Source organism: Protopterus annectens, chromosome 9.part0 (assembly GCF_019279795.1).
Source record: "Protopterus annectens isolate FY-2018-M chromosome 9.part0, PAN1.0, whole genome shotgun sequence".
Classification (NCBI taxonomy): domain Eukaryota; kingdom Metazoa; phylum Chordata; order Ceratodontiformes; family Protopteridae; genus Protopterus; species Protopterus annectens.
The window spans coordinates 515,879,345-515,886,881 of record NC_056743.1 but is presented as its reverse complement, the minus strand read 5'-3'; the positions used below and the strand labels follow the sequence as shown (position 1 = coordinate 515,886,881).

Genomic DNA, 7,537 nt, shown 5'->3' with positions numbered 1-7,537 from the left:
AGAGGTGAGAAAACCCTCAGAGTTGATGGGCATGTTGCATGGGTGTGGGTGGTCATGGGTTTGTGGGGAGTAGCATTGTGTCTAAGTGTGATGTAAATGTTATGCACTGTGAAATGAAGACATTAATAGTAAAATTGTGCTCATCGTGGTCTCTAGCAATGCCATCATTGCTTGACTGAGACATAATAGATTCCCCTGTGTCTGTCAGTACTATGTTTGAGTGTCCCATTTGGAGTATAGTATCACTGCTACAGCTGCTGGTACTGTTTCAATGCATGTGTCATGAAGTATGTACATGCCTGTCTGATTTGGGGTAGTTGCAATGGAGACCAGATGAGTAGGTGTGTCAAATCACTTAGTGTGCCCCACAAGTGTCCCTAATTTTGGCTTATACTTTAGTCCTGACATACTACAATCCATAATGTTTTTTGAAAAAGGCATTAGATTCTAATGAACAAATAATGACATTCACTGCATTTAAAGACTTTTTTATTTCTTCAGAAAATGAAAGCGAATTTCTCTAGTTTTATTTTATGTGCTTACTAAATCAGTAGTATTGCTATTTTCAAAAGTATCTAATTTGGAAGCTTTCTCCACGAGTCTGTTGCTAAGGGTGAGGGAGATGCTACAAGTATACAAGTAAGACACACTACGGTGCAGTAACATAAATAACTGGGTCACAGAGGCTTGGGAGGTCATTGTCAAGAAGAAACCAATAACTGTTTCATTGTTATGTAATGGTTGGCATTAAATACCATAGTTTGGGTTTGGCTACAACAGAATAACTTTGCAAAGATAACCTCGTGAGCAGCCAGAATGCATTTCAAATTGAATATTTTACGGTGCACATTTTAAGAAATGGATAGATTAACCTAAACTCTGTATTGATGTGTGTGTTTTTTTTCTTTTTTTAAGAAATAATTCCTGGGAAATGTTATTCAAAAGACATACGAGGGAATAGTTTTAGTGGCACACCAGGCTGTGATTTGTTTGATGTCTATAGTCATGCAAAGATGACTACTTAGTTGAACCAAGCCAAGCTGGAAATGCAAGATTCTAGCTCATTGAAGGAGGGGAGATGGAAAGAGCAACTTGGCCAGGAACTGAAACTTGTAAAACTACTCTTTATAAAAGGTATTTTTTCATCTCAGTAATTTGTTGACACTTTTTGCAATCTTCTTTCAGAGAATGCGTAGTACATCAGTAGGAACAACATTTGTAAAACTCAGTGCAGACCAGTCAATTACACGAGCTGCAGACTCTCAAACTTAGTTTTTTTCCTAGAAACATTCCATTCTAAGTGAATGAAAGCATAGTCTGACAGGAAATGGAAGGGCTACTTTTCCTCAGAATATGTGCTCTCCGTGTAGTATGGGGCAAATTTTGCTTTCCAAAGGAATTAGGATGTCTGCCCCCATGAGGTCAGAGAAGGAAAAAAAATAAATTAGGAATGAGCACTTAAATATCCTGCAGGCAGCTTTGGATGGTACAGTAATTCATGGCAGGATAAAAATCACATTTTTTTCATCATTTGCCCATAGTGGTCCTTTAAAGATCACATGGAAAGGAGGGAGAGAGAGAGAAAAATAGTTTCAGAGCCTACCACACCCACTAAAATGTCTTTGGCTTTTGCTAATAATTACACTAGAAAGAGCACTTTTGGGAAGAAGTGGCAAGTTATCTGCAAGTATTACATAGCAGTTTACGAAGATGATAGATTAGCTTTCTATGAGCAGACTTTACCTATAAATATATCTACTCATCCATAAAACAATAAAATACAAGCTCTAACAAAATACTCTAAGTACGCACTTGACTCAGTAAAAGTGTATAAAGCTTGTAATAAAGCATTCTACAGTCAGAACACATTTTTACAAATATAGTAAACACTGGTACTTTAGTTACAGTAGTGCAAATATATTCTGCATCTCTACTAGTCAATCACAGTTATCCCTGTTCTACAATATATTATCTCAAAAATCCTGTTTGCCGCAATTTCCTTTACTCCTATAAACTTTGCTTAAAAATTTCCCAGCTGTTATATATTATGAAAATGAATAGTTTTAGTTCCATTACTTATTTTCACACATACAGACTTACATTGAGCAGCACACAGATAATGAGGTGATCACAGACCTGCTAGGGAAGGCAACTGATGTGAAAAGGCTGTCTCTGTTGTGATTACATCACTAATTGGAGAGACTTTTTTTTCTGGATTGGTGGGGGTGGGGAAGGAAGATACTCACTTCAGAGTAATTTCCTGTTACAAGGTGTTGTGCGAGTTCAGCAATCTGTGCATTTATAACATGCCCTCTTTTGTCTTGTTTATGCTGCTAGGGGAAGGACATAAAAGCAGCAGGTGTAAGGTGCTCAAACAAGACATAAAAGGCAATACATTTACAAATTCAGAGGGGTCTTTTATAGCATAGCAAGTACAATGAGCTGCTGTGCCAGAATGACCTTAAATATCTTAGTTCTCTAAAATGGGACAGCGGAGAGAGAAATAGGAAAGTGCAGTAATTTAAAGAAGATGGTCAGGGTTGGGCATGGCAACATGGCAGAAGATGCTTCCTACATAAAACATGCATATGTTTATGTCTTATGTTCCTGTAGACTCATGAAACATGCATATCATTGAGGTAAGGAGCAGGTCATGTAAACATCAAGGGGTAGGAGCTGCATTTGCAGTGCAGGGCACTGACATCATTCAAAATGAAAACTGCTACAAATATGAGTGTTTGGAAAGGTGGGGATGTCATCACTATATGTAAGAATAGAGGAGTACTGACATGAAGATAGTAAATGTACTGTATTCATGTAAAAGCACTCAGTAGAACTTAGGGTTGCCGCCTTTTCAGATGCCCAAAGTGGGACATTTTTTATAGAAACATGAGATTTTGCAGGACAAAACATACCTACTGCAAGTGCAAAGTACAAAATTTTACTTTTTCCCCAAATAAAATCTTATTCTTGTAGTATTTGAGTTGCTTATGCTATTTCATATAACATGTAGGTATTTCAGACACAAAATAATTGTTTCATGCAGTGATGCAGCGGTTAGCGTTGTCGAGGTTCTCCAGTTTGATTCTCGGCTGGAACGCCTTCTATGAGGAGTCTGCATGTCTTCCCCGCGGTTGAGTTACGTTAAAGACATGCAGGTAGGTGCAAGCGTGAATGGGTGTGCCTTCCTTGAAGATAGGGCATCGGGCTGGCAACTCGGCACCATAAAAATCCACTGCCAATCATTAGCAGACCAGGGTTTTGCTGTGGCGACCCCTAACCGGGAAAAGCCGAAAGGTATTACCATTAAAAAAATCTAGCAAATATTTTTGTCCTAAAATCTCAGAACATTTGACTTTTTTTTCCTTTTTTTTTTTTTCTTACAGGACACAACTGCCAAAGATGGACTGTTCCTTGCAAAAAGGGACAGGTGGAAGCCCTAGCAGGACTAGACTAAGCCTGGCTCTTTTTCTGGCAAGTGTACATGCTACAGATACTCAGTTCATAAATCAAAGTAGTCACAAAGCAGAAATTATGCATGTATGCTTACTGGCCAATATTATAGCAGCATTAATGGCTAAAGCTGGGTGATAGAGGTCATGTTTGTTTATGTGATAAATTGTGACTGCTTGCCCAGCCTGAGGTAAAGCCCGACCTCACATGTCATTTAAAGCTCAGTGAGTGTTATTCAGAAGGTAGGGACCTACGTATATTATATTTCACATTCTCTTTTTATTTAATTTCACACATGCTGATCAGATAAGACAATTTCACCTGAATAACAGTTGCCCTACTTTAGTGAAGCCACCAAATAACCAATGCGCATGTGTATCTGCTGCCATCATATTACTAGACCATTTTGGCTCTATTTCAGTTTCAGCTAACTAGTTCTTTATAGAATGCAGTCTGGCTACTCTTGGATCAAGTACAGCCTCAGATGCATATGGTCTCCATCATATGGATAACCGCAGAGCACTGCATATCTATGATGCATACTGCAGTATAGTCATTCTTTTCACATTGCCTCATGAATACCAGCCTATACCAGAAATACCATGAATTCAATCAGTATCTCAAAATTAAAAATAAAATTTATGTTAAAATACTAAACCTCTTAATTGATATCAGACTACAGGCAAAGAGAAATAAATAGGAGGGGTCCTAAACAAAAGACCAGTACTAGTAGAGTTTTTAGTAGACTCTAGAACAGAAATTGCCTTTAAAAAATAATAATTAGTAGAGCGTATAAAAGATTGCATGATAACTATAAGGATCAATCAGAGGAGGTTAGAAAGGATTGGGAAGAGAGATCAGATAAACAATTCACAAAGAAACAATGGGAGTATATACGTCTCCCAAATATGCAACAAAATCTAGAAGCTTTAGGATTTTAGCTTGTAAATGTTTGCATATATATTTTTATACTCTAGGTAGACTCCAAAGAATTTTTCTCAGGTAGACAGAAAATGTTGGAGGTGTGATGGGGAGGAAAGAGGTACTTGGGAACGTGTTTTCTGGGAGTGCGGTGAGTTGCAGGATGCACTCACGGAGATGCTAGGTAGGCGGATTGGTGTGACAAGGGAGATGATTTTTCTGAGCTATGATACAGAATTGGAATTGCCTAGACATGGTAAGGCCAGGCCTTGCTGTGTCTAATTATGGTGGCTGCCAAAAAAAGCAATTACTAGTAAATGGAAATCAAAATCTAAACTAACTATATTAGAAGTAGTGAATATAGTAACACGGTAAAACAACTAGAATTGAGATCTTTAGAAACGGGTAGGAGCAAACTACATAGGAAAACAATGGGAAATGTGGGAACAATACATACAGGGGAGGAATTAGGCTTAAAGGAAGGCAGGACTTAAATGAGCTATGTAATGTTTGAAAATGACTGAGTAGATTATAAGTGATGTATAATGTTTGAAATTGGGAGTGTGTCAGTATGGTTTGTGATGTAAAATGCTTGCAACTAGGATCGTGTCGGTGTTGTTTGTTTTCATTTATATAAATGCATGATTGCTTGTCATAAGTGAAGGTTTAATAAAGATGTTCTTGTTTAAAGAAAGGGGGGCAGGATTTTAATAATTTATGTAAGGTTGCTTAGGTTATGTGATATATAGCAATATATGTGACATATAATGTTTAACATTAATTTGTTAATACAGTTTGATTACTTTTGTAAAAATGTAAAATTATCTATGTCACAAGTGATAATTCAATAAAGGTGTGTTTAAAAAAACTGGTAAAAGTTGCTTCTTATGGCACTAAGAAATATTCTCTTTTTTTTCCTCATTCCTCAATCATTTTATCATATAGTAATATGTTTTGCATCACATGCAAATAATACTTCATGAATCATGTATGAAAAATACACATTAAAGTGTATCTAAAGAAGAACCTTTTAGATAAACTAATAATTTAGGTGATATTTAGTTTCTTCATTATTCATGCTCGAAACATCCCTTTATACTTATGATTATTGCATGCCTTGTGAGTGAAAAAAATGTGGGTGCGAGCATGTGGGTGTATATGCATATTCTCCCATCTGCCCATTTTCTAAACCATTTACCCCACTGATGGTTATAGTGATAGCAAATGGAGGCGGATAGACGTGATTTCCGTATTCCCAACATTATATTCACCTGTAAATATATAGGAACTCCATGACCATACATAAGGATGAGAACACAGACTGTTGAGCAGATGGAAAGTTCATATCATTGAGTTCTTACTTCATTCTAGTACAATGTCTGCAATATCGTTGTTACACTCATGTAATCTCCCAGTCGAACTGCGGTGGTGGTGCTGCGGTTGCGTTGTCGCCTCACAGTTAGACATTGCCCGTTCAATTCTCAGTTAAAGCGTCTACTGTGTGATGATATGCATGAATGGGCGTTCCTTCGTTGAAGGTTGTGCGTTACGCCCGGCAAGCCAGCATGTAAAACTCTACTGCCAATCATTAGCGGACAGGAGTTCCGCTGTGGAGACCCCTAACTGTGAAAAGCCGAAAGACACACACACACACACACACACACACACACACTGATAATCTCCCAGTCCTCTCTACCTTCTCTTTTGAACAAGATCACAAAGACACAAAGTTTTCCATCTGTGGTAACTCTCTTCATTCTTCACTTACAGAGAGCAAACAACTCTTTTCTGTTAGAAGACCATGAACCTCGAGTTTGGAAGTGCTGATTTTCATCATAACTGCTTGCTAACCAAAAATTACTCCAGAATCCAAACATCACTTGAGAATAAAAACTCAGCATCATTTGCAAACAGCAGAAATACAGCCTTCATAACCTCAAACTGGATTCTGTGTAGCTCTTTGCTGTATCTTGTGATCCACTCCATGAAAATCAGAACCTATTCAACTTAAAGTGCAACAAGTCAGAAGACACACTTCCTAAACCTGAAGTATGAGATATTCTATTTATTACAGAAAAACTCCCATATATTCCATGTATCCAATTTTTGCGTGGGTTTGCACTCATACAGAAATTCAACACAATTGTTACAGCAATCAGCACTGAGCAGGAAAGTGTGAGAATAAATGAAATCTAAATTATATACAAACATGGGTAAGAACACATGCAGTCGTGATGAATATCAGTAAGCATATATGATATCAGTCATCGATTGGATATTTATGAGCATATCAGTCAGTTGATGAATATTCATAAGCATACCTAGATATATATGCGCACATACATATCACAGAATTATTACTTGATGAATATTCATGAGTATATCTGTGTCAATTGATGAATATTAATCAGTTTATCTACATGTAAGTTATTCAATGTGTGAATGATAAACAGTGGGTGTTCCTTTTGAGAAGGTACAAAACACACTAAACATATTATAATCTACATAAGCTGTTGTAAGCTTTTATTGCAGTTACAGAAAATGAAACAAAACTTTATAAAATTGACAAATTTGCACTTAGTTTCTATGTTTACTACTATTAAACTAATTCACTACACTATGTAGTACAATATACAATACAATCTTCTGCTATTATTTATTATTATGATTTAAAATGCACCTTAAAACACATACTTGATTGTGAGCTACTTAAAATGTCTAATAAATTGCTATAGATTTCTCCCTCGTTCTTGCTTGTGAAATGTAATGCATCTTTTGTATAAAAAATGAAAAATGCACATATTAATATGTTTCTGTTTACATCACTTAACCAGATTTCTTTGTCCATTTCTTCTGTTTATAAATGTGTACTCAGGCTTCAGTTTATCTGTTGTTTACATCTGACTGTTGTACAAAGATCAGCTCACCTACCCAATCACCAAACTTAAATAAATAAATGATGGCAGTGACCATGTTACAATTGCTTGAAAGCAATGGATTTATTTACCATAATTAATGTCTGCAATGCACAGAGCCCAGTGTTTGTTATAGTCCTAAAATCTCCATGCTGGACATGATAATTTTCACACATGAATGATTATGTCAAAGATGTGATACAAAACCCGCATGCCTGTTGTTGAAAAGTATTTTTAAATGCAGTTAG

At 36.6% G+C, this 7,537-nt stretch overlaps 1 long non-coding RNA gene across 1 annotated transcript in view; it reads right to left on the bottom strand.

Annotated features, from left to right (window-relative positions):
- Window positions 1-2,155, bottom strand: part of LOC122811315 — a 1,944,054-nt gene extending 1,941,899 nt beyond the window's left edge. Inside the window, exon 1 of the long non-coding RNA XR_006366234.1 lies at window positions 2,101-2,155. This is a non-coding gene — a long non-coding RNA (uncharacterized LOC122811315). The remainder of the gene's footprint in view (window positions 1-2,100) is intronic.
- Between the last annotated feature and the right edge of the window lie 5,382 nt (window positions 2,156-7,537).